Source organism: Paramisgurnus dabryanus, chromosome 11 (assembly GCF_030506205.2).
Source record: "Paramisgurnus dabryanus chromosome 11, PD_genome_1.1, whole genome shotgun sequence".
NCBI classification, from domain to species: Eukaryota; Metazoa; Chordata; class Actinopteri; order Cypriniformes; family Cobitidae; genus Paramisgurnus; species Paramisgurnus dabryanus.
In genome coordinates this window covers 21679175-21703240 of record NC_133347.1, presented here as the reverse complement: position 1 = coordinate 21703240, position 24066 = coordinate 21679175, and the positions used below count along the sequence as shown (strand labels likewise).

Below are 24066 nucleotides of genomic sequence, written 5' to 3'. Positions count from 1 at the left end.
ACTTTTGAGAAAAGCTTTTGCTTTGCTTATAGGTTTCAAAACAGAGCATTTTGTTTTAGGACAGTGAATTTTTTTATATTAAGTGGGGCTGAGGTTTTTAAATCTTTCCCTGCCATTGACGAGTTATCTCGTCAATTGAAGGGACACAAGGCAGCATTTTTATGTTAAAAAATCACCTTCGTAAGTCGGTATATGGTTAAATGACTCATTACCGGACGAATGAAGACTCACTTGCCCGCCCCTACGTCTTTAGAATACCCCACTTGCAAGTTCGCTGTATCCGACCCGGCGTCCTTCAGTTTCGCAAAGTCTCAGATATCGCGAGAAGCAGGATCACTTTACGGCAAACAACACAGAGGCAGGCGAGCGAAACACGGCTAGCGATTGTTGCAAATGGCCGGGGTTAGGGTTGGGGGCGAAAACCCTTGACGAAAGATTTCAAGAAAAGAAAAAGAGCTTCAGACCTAATATATATATATATATATATTAGAGTGACCATACGTGCCATTCTTCCCGGACGCATCCTGGCCAGGATTTTGGGTGCGTCTTCCGGAAGTCATATTTGTCGACCGCATAAGTCATAGAGGATTAATATGTATTATTATTACAGAAAAGCAACTGTTACATTTTAAGGTAAGAATGAAACTACGATTGCATGGCTTATGTTTTTAACTGAATGGCGTATGCGGTTAACAAATACGACTTCCGGAAGATGCACCGAAATCCTGGCCAGGACGCGTCCGGGAAGACTAGATAGATAGATAGATAGATAGATAGATAGATAGATGTAGAAGGATAATATTTGTCTAAAGTTATATTAGCAAGGTCTATAAGTTCATCTGGTTGGATAACGTTTTCCCTTTGCTTGTCTATATATATTTATAATTGTATTATTCTCATCCCCACTCTCCCAAAAAATAAAACTCGAAAGCAGTAGTTTGCCTCGTTCATATCGGTCGTTCACGGTAAAAATGCTATTATGCATGACAACACAATAAAAATAAAAAAAATCAGTTGGAAAGGAAATATTACTTACCTAACTTAGACATAACTGGATTGGAAATAAGCTGATAAACTGGGTTGCGAGGGGGGAGGGACAACAGTTTGTTTTTACGACAGTGTGTTTGAAAGCATTTACTTCCAGAGCTCGTAGAGAAATAATACTCAGACTTGCCTGGTGTCCCTTTAACTCTTTCACCGCCATTGACGAGATATCTCGTCAATTAAGAGAAAACGCTTCCCCGCCAATGACGAGATTTTCAGTCTTTCCGCAATACCGCTATTATCCACCAGGTGGCAACTTATACAACCCGGAAGTAGCGCCTCACGTGAAAGAGAAAGAACTCCTTGTATGTTTTAAAGATCGCTCTGCATCTGATCTCTATCAAAAGTCCTTTGCAAAAATGGAATTATCTCAGCTTTTTGCTCAAAATTAGGTGTTTTTGAAGAAACCTACCCATGTTTGAGTGGTGATTACAAGAGAACTAATAAAGGTAGGATGAAACTTTTTTTTGTTTGAATGCAGAGGGTCACTTCTTTCATCTGATATATTGTTTGTTTATATATTTAAAGAAGAACATTTTCTGGAAGGCATTAAACTTTTGTGAAAATCATGAAAAATGCTGGCGCTGGCTGGCAACTTTTTTTAAAAATGCTGGCGGGGAAAGAGTTAAGAGAAAACATTTGCATAAAACGTGTTCCTCATGAGGTTTTATGTTAATCTGCAATACCACGATTATCCACTAGATGACACACTTACCCAATTTATAAAAAACTGAAGCAAAAAGTTATTTACAAATTTTAAACTCTGCGTATGTTTTGATAGTCGTTCTGAATCTGATCTCTAACAAAATTCCACAGATTTTTCCACATTTTTTTTACCCATTTTAGAGTTTATAAGCAAAGAAAAAAATACAGATAGCATGAAACCTTTTTTTTCCCGTTTTGTTTGTTTGTTTTTGTTTGTTTGTTAGTTTATTGTGTGTTTGAAAGCATAGGGTCTGTTCTTGCATTTGAGATATTGTTATGTTTATATATATATATATAGGCCTATATTTTAAAATTTCCTGGAAGGAATTTGCTGGCGGGCAACTTTAAAAAAATGGCTGGCGGAGAATGAGTTAATAACCAAATTATTTATTGATGTTGGTAACAGCTTATTGAAACAGACTCCTTTGTTAAAAGCTCCTACAAAACATGATACCATTTTAAAGTAAATCAGGTCAATTAAATTAATCTGAGTGTTTTATTTCCATCTCTATGCTTTTTCCCACCAGAATAATTCATCAACTTTATTGTTTATGAACTACTTTTAATGTTAGTATAATAACTAACCCTCTGCCCTCACATCTTTTGAGCTTATTTTTAAGATTCTGGCCTTTGTAACTCCCCCACTTGATGCTCTTGAGATGGAGTCACCATTGTGATCGGGTATAGCAGTAGGGCACGTGATTTACAGTTGGATGGGGAATAGATAATGCAGACTTCAGAGGCCAGGGTTTTGGCGCTTTATGCCCTTCACTGCTGTTTCATTGTTCATAGAGACAGATGAGAACGATATGACCTAATCATACAGTCAATGAGCTGAGCTCCGTAGGGGCCGTGACAGAGGGGCCACGTGCGTATATGGGAGGGGCCCGCAGCTAATAGACGCTTGGATGTTATCGAGGTGGAAAGTCGAGCTGCTTTAATTGACCATGAAAGACCTTTGTTATAGACAGTGGGTGTCTTTTCAGTTTCTGTATGTGTTCTACTTACTTGTCACCCTATGCGGGACATAGACGCTCTACGTGAAGTGTGGCTAAGCAGACGCTGTCCGACGCATGGCCAATCCATTACTGCATGCGTGCACTGAGACCCAGTTAGGACTGTTGTACTGTAGGAGATTTACTGCTGTCTAAACAAAGCATACAGTACTGAACTTCACCACACCTGGAAGTGCCAGATGGCACCCACAAACTTGCATCTGCACTATTTATTTCGGCATTGAAATCTGCTATGATGCTGTATGATGTTTCTTTAAAAATAATCTGAAAAACTGCAGTATATACACTTTTTTGCTGATATCACAGTTAAAGAATCTGCAGACTTGTATAAGTTTACATAAACACATTTTATTGTATAACTATTTTAAAAGAATATGTTATATAAAAAGAGCTCAGATGCAAAAAAAAAAAAAGGTGTGTCTGACCTGTTTTCTTGTAAATGAGCATTTTTATCAGGCTCTTATGTTTAGGTTCAGTAATTCACTTTAAAGGTCACGTTCTTCCTAATCCCATTTTTTAAACCCTAGTTATTGTGTAATGTTGCTATAATAGCATAAATAATACCTGTAAAATGATAAAGCTCAAAGTTCGCTGCCAGGCGATATATTTTCTTAACAGAATTCCCCTTTCAAAGCCTACAGCAAACGGCCGGTTTGGACTACAGCCCTCTACTTCCTGCTTTAATGACGTCAGTAGAACAATTTTTTGACTGAACTCCGCCCACAGGAATACATCAGTCGCCAGCTAAGCTAACAATAAGCTAAGCTGCTGTTGAAACACAACACACTAAACAAACTACACAATCAGAACGCAATACGCATTTCTGAAAGAGGCACTTCATAGAACAGTGAAAACAGCGTTATACAGATAAATTATACAGTAAATTATGTGAAAAATACTGCATTTTTTACACATAAAACATGAACACATGTTATATTTACGCACTGTAACCACAATCAAAGTTTCAAAAACACAGAAACAATGGGACCTTTAATGACAATGAAAAGGTTATTAGGTTATGTCAGTAATTGAAATGCTCTTTCTCTGCAAAACCCTATAAGTTCATACAAAAAATCTCTACTTCTAAAATAGTTTCCAGTCATTTCAACAAAGATAATCAATTAAATTGAACAAAGATTTTTTTTGAAGGGTCAAATTATTATTTTGTGTTTACTGAATGAAATAAGCATAATCATTTAGCTAACAAATATTATTTTGTTGACTGGACTTTACTGGATTAGACTGTCCAACTGGTTTACCCAACTTGCATGAGTAATCTGAACAAACAATAAAAAAACAATGGTCTGAATGGTACCCAGCATGCATTGCGACATGTTAACTTGTTTGGTTAATATTTATTTAAAAGATGACTGTTTTAAGGTTTGCTGGCTTTATTTATGTTGTTAATGGTATATGTTGTATTTAGAGTTATTTTGAAAGAATGATGTTCGTTCATTGTTACCATAATTGAGAACTTTGTGTTCAGTGTAGAGGGCGGCACAGTGGGTTAGCGCATCATTGTTGCCTCTCAACAAAAAGGTCTCTGGTTCAAGCAAGGGCTAAGTCAGACAAAGACTTTGTTCAGGAGACCTTTCTGTGTACACTCCCACAGTTCAAAACATGCAGGTTAGTGGAATTGGATATACTAAATTGCCCTTTATCCAACTTGTGTGTGGATAACTTTATGGATAGATGCTGGAATGGTGTTCATACTGTTGTAATCTTAGTTGAGAGGACTTAAAGGGATAGTTCAGCCAAAAATGATATTAAACCCATGATTTACTCACCCTTAAGCTGTCCGAGATGACATTTTCAGTTATTTTAGAAAATATTTTAGATCTTTCAGTTAATCAAATGTAAAGTTACGGGGTTTTGTTACTTTCGGTAACGCCACCATCTTAGTCACGTCCGCATTCAAGATGAGGGCGTACACAGTTTATGGAGGGTTCTGTGCTGCTGCTCTGTGCCCCCGCCCTCCGAATTTGTCATACGTCACTAAGAAAAGTGCGTACACTACGCTGATACTCTCTCCTGAATACAGAGTAGTCTAAGATGGCGGCGTTACTTATTTTCGTTTATAAAGTTTTAAACATGGATATTTCTTAGGGATGTGCATTTATGTCATTTTTTCATTTCGATTAATCCATAGGTCTGAAGAACGAGTACTCGATTAACTGGGGGGCGGGGCAATCAAAGGGGCGGGGTGTACACGTCATGTTGAAAATTGAAATATTTTATTAAAAACACTCAAATAAAACTAAATTTTGAAGAAACTATGACAGAACAATAAACACATACTAGATTTTTAATTAATTAAATGTTTTTAACAGAAACCTCTAACGGGAAAAGCTGCGTGATGAAGTGAAACAAAAAGGTTAATAAACACAAACCGCTTTCTATATGACGCACTCTGCATAATATTAAGCCTTTATACAACATAAATGTACAACGTGCATATATCTTCATAAAATGCAAGTTATCTAAAAAAAAAAAGAAGAGTTAACTCCCTTTGTGGATGTGCATCATAAACAGCGCACTTTTAAACACGTCCAGTTAAAGCCGGGCTTCATGACATTAAGCAGCTTTAAGTCTTTTGCTATCATTTTAGCGATTAGCTGTGTCGTGTCGTCCTCTTACCTCAGTCAAGATGTAATGTTAATGTTCGTATGGCTCTCTGGTATCTCTTTTGATGTTTAAATATGAGATGATAATCCATTGAACTTTTGACGGCGCTGTACATTTTGCACCTAACTGACTGTATTTCCGAAAATCACGCATCCTTTTAAAACATAGTGCCTCAGTGATGTGAGTTGTGGCTGGCTTCACGGAATTGGCGGGCTGCCGCGTATTGCGTGGATCGGCGGGTTGCTGCGGCGCGGTCGCGCGAATTATCTGTTTGTTTTTGAATCACGCATGGTAATGTTACTGATGTCATACGCCGGTCTGCGTAGCTCTACACGACGTCAAACACGCATCTCCAGACCCAGTCTTTACTACACAGGCACTTAATGCGAACCAGACATCCAAATGTAAATAAAACCCACGATCATCCTTTTCGTGATCGATCATCGATGCCACGTTCGAGTACTCGAGCAATCGAGTACTCATGCCCATCGCTAATATTTCTACAACAATGCGGCACAGATTACCCTCAGAAGGCCTTTGTTTACATCCTGGAGCCGTTTGGATTTAATTTGTGAAGGATGGATGCAATTTTTTTGGACTTGAAGGAAGTGGACCCCGTAACTTTACATTTAATTAACTGAAAGATCTAAAACATTTTCTAAAATAACTAAAAATGTGTTTGTCTGAAAAACTATGGATATATGCATCCTGGACAGCTTGAGGGTGAGTAAATCGTGGGTTTAATATCATTTTTGGCCGAACTATCCCTTTAAGTCAGTACTTGAGTACGGGAGACCGGGGTTGGTTGTCACAATTTTTACTCATGCATGAATTGCTCTTCTTCAAAAAAATCTTTCAGCCGTAATTCCTACATGAAATGAAAACGTGGGGTCTTGGCTTTAAATGTGAATACTTTTTACTTTTAGAATGTATTGTAACAGGAAGTAATTAACCATCAAAGACACTCTGACACAATGTAACAACCCATCACAGGGTTGGTTTTCACAGGGTATGTGGTTGGTTGTCCCTATAGAGCAGGAGTGGGGAACCCTGGGTCCTGGAGGGCCACTGTCCTGCACGGTTTAGTTCCAACCCTAACCAAACACACCTGAATTTAATTTTCAAGTAATACTGAAGACTTGAGTTAGATTTTTCAGGTGTGTTTAATTAGGGTTGGAACTAAACCCTGCAGGACAGTGGCCCTCCAGGACCAGGGTTCCCCACCCCTGCTATAGAGGTTCAATAGGATTTCAGTGATAAATTGGGATCTAAAAAAATTATGCTTAACTTTTTTAGTTTTTTAAGCTAGAAACTGCAAATAAGATTTAATATGAATACCACCTCTATGATAGTTGTCATCAATGCCCCTATGTTTAAACAATGGGATTAAAGTGGGTGATCAGTTACTTGAATTGTCTACTGTGTTAAGAAATAAAATGAAATATTTTTTAGTGCTAAAACCTCTTTATTATCGTTTCATTATGTAAGTTGCCTAACAGCAAACAAAAACAAACATACAGACAAACAGTTTTAAAAGGTCTACATGTCCAATACTCACATGTGACAACCAACCCCGCAAGCTGTGAGACAACCATTCCCAACTGACTTCTTGACAAACAAGCAAAAGACAGCTAGCTGCAATGGCTTTAACTTGATAGCTAAAAGATGACTCAAAATATAGCTACTACTTTTGGCTTTTTAATGAGTGTTTTGTTTTTGAATAACTAATATCCTACAAGCACTCAACACAAAAACAACACCAACATGAAAATTTACTCTGACTCCTGAAAAAAAATTGTCAATGTTTTGTGTCTGCTCAGCAAAGTTACAAGTGCATATGAGTAAGCTATCAAAGGCTAACAGATTGATATAAAAATTGTACCACAGCACCATGTAGTGTGTCTTGAATAAGCATGTGACAACCAACCCGTGAGACAACCAGCCGCGGTCTCCCCTAAACTCAGAAATTTGCTTATGGCAAGTTGGCATTACTCAGTAAATTCAGTTAGGTGAACTACATCACCCAAGAGTTGAGTAATTAGTTTTCTTATTTGTTTGATAAACATAAATATTTATGTTGTGACTACTTGTGATGTTAACGCAATTTTTTTAAGTTGGTGGACCTTGGTCTTGTTACAGTAGTTGAGTTTACTGAACAATGCGCTTGCGATAAGTTGCCTTAAAATTTTAAGTTTACTCAACGTTTTTTTGCATATCTTATTACACTTCTAAAGAGTAGTCCTGTCCACATTTTCTGTAGCTGGTTTGAATATAATGAATAAACTGCAAGTCAGTCTGAATGTCTCATGGGATAATGTTGTTTCACAACCACACAATTTTTGTTTATCATAAGATCTTTACATCACTAACTAGACAACTCCAAGTAGTCTGTATGAGTGCATAGGATAATCACCTGAACTGATTATAACCTAATCAACCAGAATGAATTTGACACAAATGTATGTGACTATCTATGTATGCACTGTAACAGCTTGGCTGTACTCCTGAGCTGCAGAGGGTTGCAGGCAGTCTTTCTACTTTTTCAAACTAAAGTACAAATGTGGGTGTCTCTTAACCTTCTCTCAAAAGCGTTCATCCGTATAGGGGTCTGTTTTTTGTACTGATCTCCATCTGTTATATTTCATTTTTTAACTCTCTCATCTGAAGATGCTGCCTCTGTAAGCTGCTCAGAGCAATTATTTGTGCATTGTTTATTAACGGACTTTGGCTTAATTTTCCTCCTGACTCTTTCTGAAGCGAAAATTTCACAATTTTAGTCTGTGTGTGTGCGACTGTTTGTGTCATCAGGCAGTGGAGGTATAATGAAGTCTTATAGATCCATTCATCATCTAGTCAGGGTGTCTTAATTGGTGGTATATTGTGTGCAGCTGCTTAGGGTCTGCAGGGGGAAGTCTTGTTAGCCGTTTCTATCTTTCCTTGTCGGCCAGCAGATGTGATCTTATCATTCCTAAATCAAGGAAAACTGAACGTAATGACCATCTGGATCTAAGCCTGTCACTATATCCTAAAGGAGGGTTTCCCCCTGTTCATTTTCTCCCATTAGCCAGCAAATTGTGTGTAATCAGTAACTGGTTTTAAAGACAACAGGACTGTTTGCCATAGTTCTCCATTAATGTATCCCATGATGCACCAGTTAAAGGGATAGTTGACCCAAAAATGAAAATTTATTCACCTTCATGTATTTCTAGACCTTTATGAATTTATTTTTTTCTATTGATCACAAAAGAAAAAAGATAAATGATGGTAACCACACAGCTGCCGTAACCATTGACTTCCATAGTAGGAAAACAAATACTATGGAAGAATTTTGATAAATGATAATAAAGATATTTTGATAAAATGGTAAGCACAGAGTTGACTGTTCCTACACTGTCAGAAATAAAGGTACAAAACTAGGGCTGGGGCTGTACCCTTAGTCAGTGGTTCTCAAACTGGGGGCCACGAGATGGTGCCAGGGGGCCCCAGTTTTATGACATTTTATAAAATACATACATTTATCAGGAATTCTGTGTAATTAAACCTAAAAAAAATCACTACTTTGTATAATTTAATATGTTTTTTTATTAAAATGTTGAGTTTTAGAACTTTTTTTGTCATTAATTTTCTTTTGGGGGGGGCACAGAGGAATGCACCGGACACAAGGGGGGCCGCATGCTGAAAAAGTTTGAGAACCACGGCCCTAAGTTTCCGTTTGGTACTTTTACATGAATAAAAAACAGAATACAATTTTGGGTAGATTACCGTACCTTTAGGACCTACATTGTCAGAAAAAAGTCAAAATATGTACCCTAGCTGTCAGTGGGGCAGCACCCTTTAAAAAGGTAATTGTATGGACCATTAGGTACAGATATGTAAACATTTAGTATCAATATGTACCTTAGAAATACTTATATGTATTTTTGAGGTACTAATAAGCTCTCTTTGGTCCCAGTACCTCTGAGGTGCTAAAATAAAATCCAAAGGTGCAAAGCTGTACTTTTTGAAAGGGTACAGCCCCAGTGACAGAAAAGGTACAGTTTTGTACCTTTATTTCTGACAGTGTATTGAATTCCTACTATGGAAGTCAATGGTTTCCACCAGCTGTGTGCTTACCATTATTTCTCAAAATATCTTTTTGTGTTCATTAGAAAAATGAAATTCATACAGGTCTAAAATAACATAAGGGTGGGTATTATGACAGAATATTCATTTTTTTGGGTGAACTATCCCTGACTGCAGTTACGTCTCATTTGGAAGGCTGCCTCCTCCAGAGTTTGTGTTTGTGGTTTGCATACGCCATCAAGATCGTCTCATTTAAAAAACATTATAAAATTAACATTTATTCATCATAGGGTGTAAGCACTGTAATTTCTTTCTTTAAAATGTGAGGGTTTCTTTTCTAAAATAAGACAACCTCGATGATGTATGCATCTGACAGATGCAACCTTCGCAGGACACATTTTTGGCATAATTTTGGCAACTTCTACAAAGTTGGTTTCAGTCATCAATGACTGTGGACTAACCTCACAACTTAAAAGTTACATTTACGGTACAGAAAGTCCATTGGGAATGAATACTTTCATTCTAAAATGCCGATGCATTCAACTTACAGCTATAAATCACCATGGAAACAATAAATGACTAAATTTCAGGCCATTACTAATGGTTTTAAATTCCGGGCATTACTTTCTTCACTTTACACCCTAGAAGTGCACTTATCTCACACAGGATGGGCAGAATTGAGATCTGAGTTCCTAAGTAGTTAAAGTGCAGGAAAGGTACAGTAGTTTACAGAAACATTTAAAGCAGGATATTTGTATAAGTTTTTGAATCAGACTTGTGCACAAGAGAGTGACACACATACATTGGCATCTTATTGGTCACATTTTTCAAACTTAAGCTCTCAGTCAAAATGAGCTCACATATTGGGCGTCACATCATAAGGAGTAAATGCACTCTTCAAATAGGGGGGAAGGCATTACGGTGATGTACAGTAGTGAATAATTCAAAAGGAAGGACATCTCCACCTCCACCATCAATCAGAGTCTACTCCAACACCCTCTCACTACTTTCTGATCTACTGTTTTATGCACGGGGACCACTTAGACCGCTTAAGGGAGGAAAGGCACAAGGGAGAAATATATAACAGCCAGGATCCATTCACCTGCTTTCACTGGGAAGCTTTTGTGAAAAATCTCACACTCCTCCCTTTAGTTTTGATAACTTCACGCCTAATAATTTGAGACTTAACAGATTTTTTTATCCCATGGTGTTTGCAATTTCACCACCACAAAAATTTTATTATTGTTTAGGGCTGTAACAATTAATCACTAAGATTAATTCAACAGATTGTTTTGGGCTTGGATAAATGTGTGTTTTCTCAATGAATGAATGTTAAAGCTCGCGTTCTGTCTGTGATTTTGAAGCTTTGATTTTGTTTATAGTTTGCAATATAACATGTATTCATGTTTCACGTATAAAAAAATGTGGTATTTTTTACACAATTTACTTATCTGTATAGCGCTGTTTTCACTGTCCTAAAAACTGATGTCTTCCTTCTTCTTTGAAGTCCCTCCTTCAGAAATACGTATCGAGTTCTGATTGTGTAGTTTGTTTAGTGTGTTGTGATTAGATGGCAGCTTAGCTTAGTAGAGCCATTTGAGCCAAAGCTGGTGACTGAAGTATTCATGAGGGCAGAGTTTAGTCAACGAACCGTTTTACTGACGTCATTAAAGCAGGAAATAGAGGGTTGTAGTCCAAACCGGCCGTTCGCTGTAGGCTTTGAGAGAGGAATTCTATTGAAGAAAATATATCGCCTGGCAGTGAACTTTGAACTTTATCATTTTACAGGTACTATTTATGCTATTATAGCAACATTACACACTAACTAGGATTTAAAAAATGGGATCAGGAAGAACGTGACCTTTAATGAATTACGGCACATCCAAAAGCCAGAGGGCGCTCTCGTGCAGAAACTCCAATTGTGCCACAGAAGAAGTATTACAAACACTATTCCAGGAAATGTCTATAAAAATATTTATATTGCCGTTCTTCAAATTGTTTCAGGTATTTTCATGATAATAAAGAATATTTGTAATGATTTAGTTTAACAAGTTTTGGTTTTTAGAATGCATCAGACATGGGGACTTGTGACTTGGTGACTTGGACTTGAGTCGACTTGAGTCGCTATTTTTGTGACTTGTAACTTGACTTGACAAAAAATAAAATACTTAAGCTTGACTCGGACTTGGAAGTTAAAGACTCGGGACTTGACTTGATTTGAGACACGATGACTTGAATGACATGAGTGTTAATCACATCATGTTTTCAGTTCGAAAATAAAATATATAAATGATTTAAAAAAATAAAGTTGACCCAGCTGGAGCGCAGGCTGAGAAACTTCGTTTCATGACTGAATCATGAATGACTTCGTGATTCAGTCGTTGTCATGACTGAATCACGACACTATCATCAGTCATGCCCTCTCGTACCTTACGCACGCCCACTTAGATCAGATATCAACATGTCAGCCGGAGGGGTAGCGGGGGTCATCGCTTTCAGCTTCAACAAGATGGCAAAAGACGAACAGTGCATTGCAAGACATGCAACTTTAAAATCACGGGCAGCCAGACGACAACCTCCAATTTCTTCCATCATTTGAAGAGCCATTCTGCCCAGTAAGGGCTTGTCAATTTGTTAATATCAGGTTAGTTGGTAGTTAGCTTATGTTATAATAGCTAAAGTAGCCATTAACCCTCATCATGTCGTTTTGGGGACAAATGTGGGCAAATAATTTTGATTTATTTTTTAAAAATACTTCCCTTGAGCGGTACGAGACTTGGCTACTGTTTCTAAGTTTGCCACCTGAACACACACACACACAGAGAAAATGACTGGATTCTACAATGTTAGGGCCGGTTCACATATCACATCTTTTGCGCACTCAAGTTAGTTTTTTCCAAATGTAGGCGCGCGAACGGAAGAGATTACAATTTTGTTTGATTCCATGATGTATTTTACTGAACATGAGTATTTCTTTATATCTTTATATTCTATATATCTTTATTAAGATCAGATTCTGCAGGTAAAATTACAATAATAAGGTGACTTGACTTGGACTTGACTTGACCTACTACAGGACTTGACTTGACTTGACTTGACATAGCCTGTGACTCGACTTGACTTGACTTGCCCAAGAAAAAAAATACTTGGGACTTACTTGAGACTTGAAGGTTCAGACTTGAGACTTACTTGAGACTTGCACATGTGTGACTTGGTCCCATCTCTGGAATGCATGTTATAAACGACTCAGACTCATAATGATTTTAGATTGATAAGGACTTCCTACTGACCAAAACGCCATAGTACCCACATAGGCTGCGCATAAAACAAAGAATCGCAGCCTTGCGATTCAGAATCGATTTCAGACTGGTCTTTTAAACGGGACACGCGATTTATTTTTAAAATATATATTTACGATAAATATCTTCATGGAACATGATGTTTACTTAATTTCCTAATGTTTTTGGTATTAAAACAATCAATAATTTATGTATTTTTGGCTATTAATATACCTGTGCTACTTATGACTGGTTTTGTGGTACATTTAAGAAAAATGTTTATACTGTATTTTAGCCTCTCATCAATGATATTGCAATAATAATAATACAATATTGCAATGCACAGTGATATGTTAATTTCAAGATTAATAATAAGGAATTATAACAAGATGTTATAAGATGAATTTAAAGACGATCAACGTTTCTTTCCATTATCACATTGCTGCTTTGCTTGGAAGTGATCGGATGTCGTTCAGCATCTAGACTCTTGTCTCTGATTGATCTCTGTTGTCTGGCTCCTGGTACTGTCAGAGGTTCTTTGAAAGCTTAGAAGTCTCTGGAATCAGTCCAAAAGCTGTTTTAGAGCCCAGTGTATCTGGGAAATACACTCGCCTTGTCATTTTTATGAAATATTCAGTTATGCTGTCCTCTCTGTGCAAGCTCAAACAGTTATTAAGCAATAGCACGATACCAAATGTTCAAGCTGGTGACCCTTATGAACTTAAGATGACCAATCTGAACAACAGTTAGTTTTATCATCACTCACTGATGAAAAACAATGTACAGGTGCAGAAACGACAGAAATTCACCATAATGGAAAATCTAACTTTGGATATACAAAACTACATTTAATAAATTAGTACAAATAAGTAAGTCCACTTTGAAGTCATCTAATACAACTTTGTTTGGTCAGAGGCAACTGTGCTGTCAGCAATTGCCACAGATGTAGAAACAACAAAAATACAGACCGCGGATATAAAGTCCAAACCAACCATTGTTTACAACACAACACAGACCTCACCGAACGACGGTTTAGAGGACAAGTTATTCTTATTCAATGTAAAAAAAGCATTTGTTGGTTCAACTTAAAAAAAGTTACCTGGTTGCCTTAAAGTTTTGAGTTAATTCAACTAAAAAATCCTAGTTAACTTATTTTTTTAATTGTTAACTTATATTAACTCATATTTATAAGTAGAACTAACAAAAAAATTAACACAACCAGGTAACTTTCTACCAACTTTTTTACAGTGATAATGGTAATTAACCCAAATTACTGTGTTTAAGAGGCTAATGATACAGATAAACACATTTGATTCTTCTATTAAATGATTCACTAAATGACAGCTTGTTATAAGAGCTAGTTATCCACGCCCAGACCAAATTTCTCACCCACACAAGATTTCGTAAGCACACAATTTGTGGAGGCCGGAATGAACATGTTCCTCTCTTCAAAGGATTACCTCCACACAAATCAAATCCCAGCTTTAAATACTCTAAGTTGCCAAAGTAAAAAATAGCATTTATGAGATCATGTTATGTATGAACTGTCTGTTTTATAGTGGCATATAATGTTGTTGACAACAGCATAAGCAGGAAGGAACGTGCACCATATTGAGTTATTGATCTTTTCTGCACTGAGAGGAAGAAAAACAGGTGTTTACAAGACAAACTGCTTGGCTCTGGGATTCTGCTGAATGTGGTTGGCATGTGGACAGGGGAGTGAAACTTCTTGGACTTAAACCAGAAATCCCTGATTTTAACAAACTGTAAAATGACTGACTGTTTGTTAAAGAGACAGTTCACCCAAAAATAATTGAGTCTTTTATTCACTTACCCTGTTTAAAAAGAGATCAAAACAACTTCAGGTATTACAAAAGTAATTTATTTTAACTGTATGTTATATTCCAAGTCTTAAGCCGCATTCAAATTAAGCGAATAGCAGTAGCAGAGCAATGTAATCTCATTGATTTCAATGGAAGATTGGCGACCTCTGGCGACACGAGCGACAGTGACCGTTGGCGACTGGATGGGGTGTGTCCAGTCGCGCAACAAATTTAAGAAATGTATAACTTTCTGCAAATCATGAGGGACTTACAGGAGCGACTACCAATGAGAACAAAATAGCAGAGTTCACGTCACCACCTCTCGTCAGAGACTGGAATAGGATTCTGTTTTCTTTCTTCATGTCTCGTCCTCGACCCCGAAGACAATGAGACAAACAGACCCAGTTCCGGTAAATATGAAAGTCGGCACACCTCTGATCTACTCTGGCTGACCTTCAACGTGATGCCCAGCTGATGCCTGACCAACGACCACCAGCAGAACCCGCTTAACCTCCGCCTAATCTCCTTATCCGTTTCAATGTGTATATATATATATATATAAATATATATATATCCCAAGGGTTTTTCCCTCCTAGAACTTTTTTTACTTCCCTGGCTAAGCCTGGGGTTTTTTCTCCTAGGGAGTTTTTCAACCCGGGGAGGCGGCAGCCTTCTTGGGCTTAACTTAGCACCCTCTTCTTTACGTCATATTAGTAATACGCACGCTTATAATGTTGATTCATAGCCGCAGCAAATTTAGCTGCTTGTGCTATCGTTCATTGTGTTGTGCTATCTGTCGTTTTTCTGTGCTTTTCACTGCTTCTATTAATGTAAAGCTGCTTTGAAACAATCACCAATTGTGAAAAGCGCTATATAAATAAAATTGAATTGAATTGAATGTTACTCATTTGTTTATGAAAACCAGATATAGAAACGCCTCTTTAGAAAGACACGAGCGACACACAGCGACAAAGTCGCTTATAATGTGAATGTACCTTTAGATAGAGTGGTGGCCACATATTAGATTTTACATCAAATATGGCACCGTTGCTCACATTCGGTGCCATTTAGGTTCAGTGCTGTACCAACATAACATTTTTTTTGTAGTCAATTTTAGCGCTTCGTAGTGAAAAGATTTTCAATAGGTACGTTTACACGCAACCAAATAATCTGTTTGTAATCGTATTGATGACGCAGTCAGGTTGAAAAGCCTTCATGCAAACACCTTAATCAATACGATTGAGGTCGATCGGATGCAAATTTCAATCAAATTGAAAGGGGTGGTGTAGTCCGATCTGTGATCTGATCATCAGGAGAAAAGTATGCATGCAAACGTGTGAATAGTAGTATTTTCTCAATCAGATGCAAAAATACCTTGTGCACATGCGTGCTTAAGTTTAAGTCTTTTACTTCTTATTTACGTATCACATGATTCTCATCACAGAAACATGCAATAGCAAGGCAATGGCAGAACACATTATTAAAAGGACACCTAATATGCAAATTCTTTTGGGAATAATGTGTTTTGGCAGTGTGAGAACACAGCCACTGGATGATGAAAAAAATCCATGTTTTTGAATCCTCATTAAACCAAAGCAGATTCATTAGACATGCCGTTTTGATTCTCTTATTATCAATGTGAGGTCACATTGATAAAGCCCCGCCCACTTAAAGTCCACCCTCAGCGAGTTGTACTCTGTCCCCTCTCAGATTGTATTAATCAAATCTATTTTAACTGAATGTGCTCACTGTCTGTTTGTAAGGAAGTAAGGAGCTGTACAGACATTAAAACCGCACGTTTATGCTCCCAGCCAAATAGGGGCATTTTGGACATGCACTTATATATTATCTGTGGGGTATTTTGAGCTAAACACACCTGAGACTTATATTTTATCTTGTGAAAGGCCACAATAGGTGCCCTTTAAGTTAATGGGGTCATGCGCTGTACATTATGCAGCGTTTATGTCTTTTATAACATTACATAAAGGAATAAAATAGTGTAGTGTCTTTCGAAATGTGTGTTTTCTTCGACTATATCTAAAAACTTCTTAAGAACAACTTTTTTCAACTCAACTTTGACTTTGTTCATTAGATGAAGCATGAACACGAAGAGAGATGCTGTGCACTGCATTGCCAAGTCTTTTGAGTACTTGATATTATAAATGACCATCTGCTTGTGTTACTGTATGTGAAAACCTGTTGTGACATTCTGCCCAACACCTGCTTTTGTTTTCCACAGAAGAAAGTAATAGGTGTTTGGAACCATATGATGAGTAAACGATGACTTTTTCATGTTTTTTTGTGAACTATCCCTTTAACACAACATGACAAACTTATCCTGACTGCTTGAAGCCAAACGCCAACTGTTCCTCCCACATGCAAAGACAGTGAAAAGAATCAAAAACAAGGAAACAGGAAGCTTAGTTTAACGGTTAGGATAACTTGATCACAGCCCAGCTGGTTATGTACAGTATGTGTGTACAACAAGCCATGTAAAAATAAGTGTGTGCATCTTTGCACCATGCGCAAACCCACCCTCTCAAACATACAGTATTGGTTAAATTTGATAATATAAATAATAATATGTTTTTCTAAGACTAAATAAATATCCTGTGTTACCTCATGTATTTATGTGCGCATGTTTCTGAACTTGTCTTGGCATGTATGGTAAAAACAGTCTTTGTGTTTGCATTGTTGTTCAGTGTTATCCCAGTCTAGAGATTCTTTGAAATGTTGGAGACAGGATGAGACATGCTTTTTAACTTTTTTGTGACGTTGTCGCAATCACAGGCTGAGTGCCTTCAAACCTTAACATTTTGACACATTGAAAAGATAAACTGCAACCAACTGGTTAATGAAGTCTTTGCGTATGTTTTAACATGCAGGTTTGGTGTGTAATAAAATAAAAACATAATTTAGACAGATTATAAATTAACGTACAATTTTTCAAAAGGCGGTTAACTGAGACATAAATAATTCTGTTATGCAAAGTATATGCACTCCTAACATAATGCATTACTGTTCCTGTGTCTACTGTGATTAATATGTGTGAAGCCGTGACATACCGTATAATATCATTGCACTTCACATTCCACATGATTCTGTGTGTTGAGTTATCTCATGAAGTTAAATACTATTACAAATAATGCTAAATATTGTGTGTGTAACAAACAGTATGCATGCATTCATTTAAGTAAAACACTGATATTTTTAATCTATCTGCTCTTATAAAGGAACAACATATATTTGAATCCAATATAAATCTGCAACAAATCTGAAATGAAGGGAGACTTACCATTTTTTAAGTTTCCTCTGTGTGTCTTTGCTGTGTATATGTGTCCAGGGTCTGCTCATGTGGAGAAATGTGAAGAACATGAGCTTCTTCAATGTCTTCTGGCATGTTCTTTCCTTCTTCTGTGCTGTGGGTTGAGTCTCTTCTGACTGCCATGATGTGGGTGTTTTGTATAACCCTCCCTCTCATTTTTCTATTACATGTAATGCCTCGCTGTTTCGACGCCGGTCCTGCTTCAGACATATCAGTTCCCAGTTGTTTCCAAGAACTACACAAGCCTGTTTTCGCTTGAATTTCTGAACTGAATCTTTTCGACATTTATGGAACTGTTAAATAATGATCCCCCATCCCACCTACCTAACACACACACATGCACGCACGCACACACACACACACACACACACACACACACACACACACACACACACACACACACACACACCTGCTGCATTGACTTATTTCCTAGCATGCCATCTATGAGTGATTCCTCATAAAACCAGGAGCACTTGTTATACTTAAAGGGATACTTTAGCCAAATATAAAAATTACCGCATGATTTACTCACCATCAAGCCATCCGAGATACATATCCATCATTTTTCAGACGAACACATGGAGTTATTTTGGTGAATGTCCTTGCTCTTCCAAGCTTTATAACAGTAGAAAACAGGAATCTTTTGACTTTAAACCCCCAAAAAGTGCATTCATCCTTCACACAAGTAATCCACATGGCTACAAGTGGTTAATACATGGTCTTCTGCTGGTAAACGATGTGATTTTGTAAGAAAAATATCCATATTTTAAACTTTATAAGCTATAATTACTAGCTTCTGGTAACGGTGCCATCTTGGACTTACGTGAGTCACGAGAGAAAAATAAATTCAAATGTATTCAGCTGAAATATATGGACATATGTTTCCTGGATGGCTTGACGGTGATTATATCATGTGGTAATTTTGATATTTGGCTGGAATATCGGTTTACCCTCTCGACGCGCACTAGTTCGTGGGCGGGATGACGTCAGTATTTTTAACGCTGCTAACAATATCTTTTTTATAGCCTACTGTCTACAAACATTCATAATATTAACATTACTATACATCGTTTAAAAGGTCTACGGGTTTAGCATCAGTGTATGGTCTCCGTTTTTAGATACAGATGCTCTAGCATCATAAATGTAATATTTTGTCACAGAAGTCCAGATGACAACATGCAAAATATGAACTGGATTTCTTACCTTTGTGTTGATATAACGATCGCAAGTTGAATCCAGTCTGTTTCTGTCTAATAGAATACATCCAATGACCATTTTTGCCCACAAATGTGTATAATCCATAAAATATAGAGATATAGTCTGTTATTTACATCAGATTTCGCATGAACATCTTGTAATAGAATATAATATACAATCTGAGGACTATTTACAATGTAACACTGTATATGAGATTACACTTTAGGTTTAGGTAAACAAGTAAACCCGCAGTCAAACTTTGTTTTATAATACATAATATCCAAACATCGCTCGTTCCTCTAATGACTTCATGGAAAATAATGATAGACAGAACAAGTAGCCAATAAGATAACAAATCCAACAATTTTTGTGTGACGTTTTATTTCCTGATGAGGAAACTGCATTTTATACACTAACATAAGGATAAATAATAAGAACGAACATGTATGCATGTAAACGAAATACTTTTATTTTGGGGCTGACTGGCACTTAGAAAAGGCACTAGTCTTACAAAAACCCTTGCAAGAACCTCATTTTTGGGCCTATTAACCTAAAAAGTGAGACATAACTGCATTTCTAGGTTTCACACACATATTTATCATTAAGTTTTTTAGTAACAAATGAGATGCTATGCAAAAAAAGTTTTATTCCAAAGTACTTCAATTTCAAACTTAATTTTTAACTTAAAATAATTTTGAAACCTGGAAAATGAAGCTCAAAGTTCCTTCTCTCTAGTGATACCATAGTTATGCTTATACTCTTAATGGTTTAGGAAAAACAACCATTTTAGCGAAAGTAGTTTTTTTTATGTTTTGGGCTAGAGTGGGGGTGTTTTTCAAGAAGTTTAGTCATGTTTAGTCTACAGTGGTGGTCCGAAGCTGCATCTGTAGTGGCGTTTACGTGCATTTACACGTGTTTGAAGCTGCTAATGCATAAATGAGATGGCTTTCAAATTTAGAATAATGTATATAGAAATATTAAATGAATGGAAATGCATTTATAAATGTACACTGGCTAATGGTACTCCAAAAATAAAAGGTTTGCAGGTCGGCTGTCTTTTATGCAGCATTGTATCTTCTAACCATGGCCAGATCAGCCTTAACTCAGCTGTGTATAGATGCCTTATTTTCCTGTTTGTTGTGAATTTTTACGTGAGCTACATGACAATTGAACTGAAAATGTGTGCCTCTGAAACACGGGAATCTCGGCAGAATCCTTTTTGGGTGAAATTACATCTGCTGTACATGAGAGCCGTGATGGTCAGGAGCAATATTACACTGCTCGCTTCCCATGGGCCCTATAATGGGGCCATTACGGCCCTTAATTCCAGTGCCATTTATTTTAACGGTGACTTCAACGTCCATATAATTCAAATGTATTAATATAACCATGAACAATTATGAAGAAAAATTAACATGGCGTCGAACTTGACATTTGTGTAAATGGATGAATAAAATCAGAAGTCTGATTCACCTGACGCCATATTTCTTGCAGCCTGTGCCGCACTTTCCGCTTGCACAGTTTTGTTTGTTTTCGACCTTTGACGTCAAAAGCAAAAGATATGCGAAGTACTTCCTCCCTTTCGAATTTTGATGAACTGATATGTCAGTGTGGTCAGCTTTGTTTTACTATTTGCATTTAGCGGTGTTTTCACCTGCTGTCTGTGAATATTTCTGAGCAGATCAGTGACCCTGCGAGCGTCTAGAATACTCTATTCTAAGCCTTGCCTCTCCATTTATATATTATATTGTGAATTACAAAAAAACATGCACATTCCCATACGGAAATGTAATATATGTGAATATATGAAATATCCCTATATGAAATATATGGTAATATAAAGTAGAAACATATATGTACATATATGTACAACCATATATGACACCTATTCGAAAATGGAACAATTTCATATATTGACATATATGTCTATCCCATACAAATATATGTCTATGTGTGCAAAAAACATACATAGACATATATGTCATCTATATAATTATTTATATATGTGACATACATGACTTCACATATATGTCTAATATATGTTGCATACATATACTTATCATATATCATAAAATAATTAAATTTGAAACGTGGTTTTTATTTTTCGCATGTTTCAGACCACAGGTAGGACGTACAACCCATTCACACAACTTAACACACAAACACAATTTATTATTTGTAATGTACCTGATGAGTCCAGTCGGGCCTCGAACCCGGGTCCTCACGTTGAAAGTCGTCCGCGCTATCCACTGATCCACCCAGCAGTTGGATGGGAGGGGCTAACAACTTAAGCTATTTGTTTGTTACTGAAGTAGGCGCTGTTTAGCTTGTTTTTTACAGTGTTCGTTTTATTATTCCTCCTGTTTTTATTTTATGCAGGGGTACACAGTGCAAATTTAACCCTTGTGCATTGTTCAAATTTAATACATCCACTAAATTAAACATCTGTAAAAATGTATCAGATTATTTTTTCACTTTTTTGCATAAATTTGTTAGTCAGTTCTGATCAAAACTACCAAATTTTTACAAAATTTCCATGATTTTAACTCTTTAATTGTCAAGTTCATAAGTGGATTTGGGGAAAATCTAAATGACAAATTTTCAATACAAAAAGTGATTGTAGACTGGATTTTTTTAACCTTTTTCGCAGTCTTGGGCATGTCAAATATAAAGTAAAAACATTGGCTTTTGATTATTGTTTTCTTCCTCATTTATTGTTAGTGGCTGTTTTTGCCCCATTGACTTCCATTATAACCACATTTTTTGATTGCAGAGCAATGACACCTTGTTATCATGCATTTTTGAATGTTGGTGGTTTTTCCTTTTGCAAAGAGGTCAAATTTGTCATTTTTACTGTTGATCACCATGTGGCACCATTAACCCTTTAGTAGACCTGTGCTGTGCAGAGCTTAATTTCTAGCTTGTACATTGAGTAATATGGGGGCGGTTTCCCGGACAGGGATTATCTTAATCAAGGACTAGGCCTTAGTTTAATTAGGAAATATAACTAGTTTTAACAAACATGCCTTACTAAAAACATTACCTGTATGCATTTTGAGGCAAAACAAAGGGCCCTGACGTATTTTAAGATATGTCAGTGCAAGTTGTTTTCAGTTTGGACAGCTCTTAAAAATGTTTTAGTCTAGGACTAGTCTAATCCCTGTCCGGGAAACCGCCCCCATGGAGTATAACTCCATAATAAAAGTATAGTATTGTGCCAAATGCATGCAGTTTGAAACTAGGCAGGGTTATAATGTTATGACCCTAATAATTTTTAAACAATATATTTACAGACCTATATAGGCTATGTTGTTTTAGAAATCTAGACATAAAACATATTGATATCATATGGTTGGAGCATACAGTATCATGTTAAAATCCATCTTATATGGTTGTAAAATACAAACCCATATAAGAATTCATACATATACATATTTTAAATATATGTATTTAAATACATTTTAATATGAGTATTCCATACAGGTTTAAAACATATATCTTCATATATCAAGAGTATCTTTATATGTGATATTAATATATGTATTTATATACATTTTAATATGAGTATTTCATATAGGTTTAAAACATATATCTTCATATATCAAGAGTATCTATATATGTGATATTAATATATGTATTTATATACATTTTAATATGAGTATTTCATATAGGTTTAAAACATATATCTTCATATATCAAGAGTATCTATATATGTGATATTAATATATGTATTTATATACATTTTAATATGAGTATTTCATATAGGTTTAAAAAATATATCTCATATATCAAGATTATTTATATATGTGATATTCATATATGTATTTATATACATTTTAATATGAGTATTTCATATAGGTTTAAAACATATATCTTCATATATCAAGAGTATCTATATATGTGATATTAATATATGTATTTATATACATTTTAATATGAGTATTTCATATATGTTTTAAACCTATATATTCATATATCCAGAGGATCTATATATGTGATATTAATATATTGCATATATATGTAACATATATGCCAAGATCGGTTTTGATATAGGGACATATATGTCATATATTACATTTCCGTATGGGTTTCATTGCTACTGAACAAGAATGAATTAGTTATGTGGGAATTGAATGCATTTGTTGCACATTAAGAGATGTAATGGTGCGTTCTGCTGTTAAGTGGCAGGATGTGACAACTTCATTGTATTTAACAGATGCAGATCACCACTCACGTGATGTTATTTATTCATTTTTCGATGTGTGCTTTGATAAAACTGTCAAGTGTTGTGTTTTCACTCCTTCTCTTATCGTTCCCTCCATACTCCGTTTTTGCTCATAGCTTGTGGTTATGCAACAGAGCGACTGAATTAATGATCAGTGTTGATAGAAATGAAGTTTAGTTTCTATTTTCTGCAGTGTTAATCTAAGAAGACAGAACATGTGCATGCTTGTGCATTCATACTCTAATGATTAAATGCTTTGGTAACTGAATCCCAGCCCATATTGTGGCACTGTTAAAACATTGCTTAAGCATGTTAACAACCAACCCAGTTGCATAAAAGCATAGGTTAAATTACAACCTAATGGGTTGGGTTTGTCCCTTTTTGACCAAACGCTGGGTTTAAAATAACTCAGCATTTTTAGATTCTAAAAACACATTATTGCTGCTTCTTTGCTACTTTGTGGAGTCAAATCTCTTTAAATAGGCAAATTAACAAATTGTATAAATACCTCATAAATGAATAAGGGGTTCAGTGGCGTCCGGTGACTTCTTTTTTTTAAAGGGCGCATGATTTTGACGCGTGTGCAGCAGGCACTTATTTTGAAAAAACACGTGATGCACATGGTTTACATGATGCAACAAACACATATTTTGAAAACACGAGCAACACACGACACTCCGAAAACTTATTTTGAATTTGCACCCCTCGGATGAGCAGTCACGAGCCGCCACTGGAGGGTGGTGCATTGTTGGTTTGGGGATTATGT

General features: G+C 36.3%; 1 protein-coding gene across 1 annotated transcript in view; it reads right to left on the bottom strand.

The window, feature by feature from the left end:
* The window catches only part of lzts1 (leucine zipper, putative tumor suppressor 1), a 30708-nt gene extending 12545 nt beyond the window's left edge, over window positions 1-18163 (bottom strand). Inside the window, exon 1 of the mRNA XM_065247394.2 lies at window positions 17849-18163. The gene's annotated coding sequence lies outside the window, so the exon portion shown is untranslated. The remainder of the gene's footprint in view (window positions 1-17848) is intronic.
* Between the last annotated feature and the right edge of the window lie 5903 nt (window positions 18164-24066).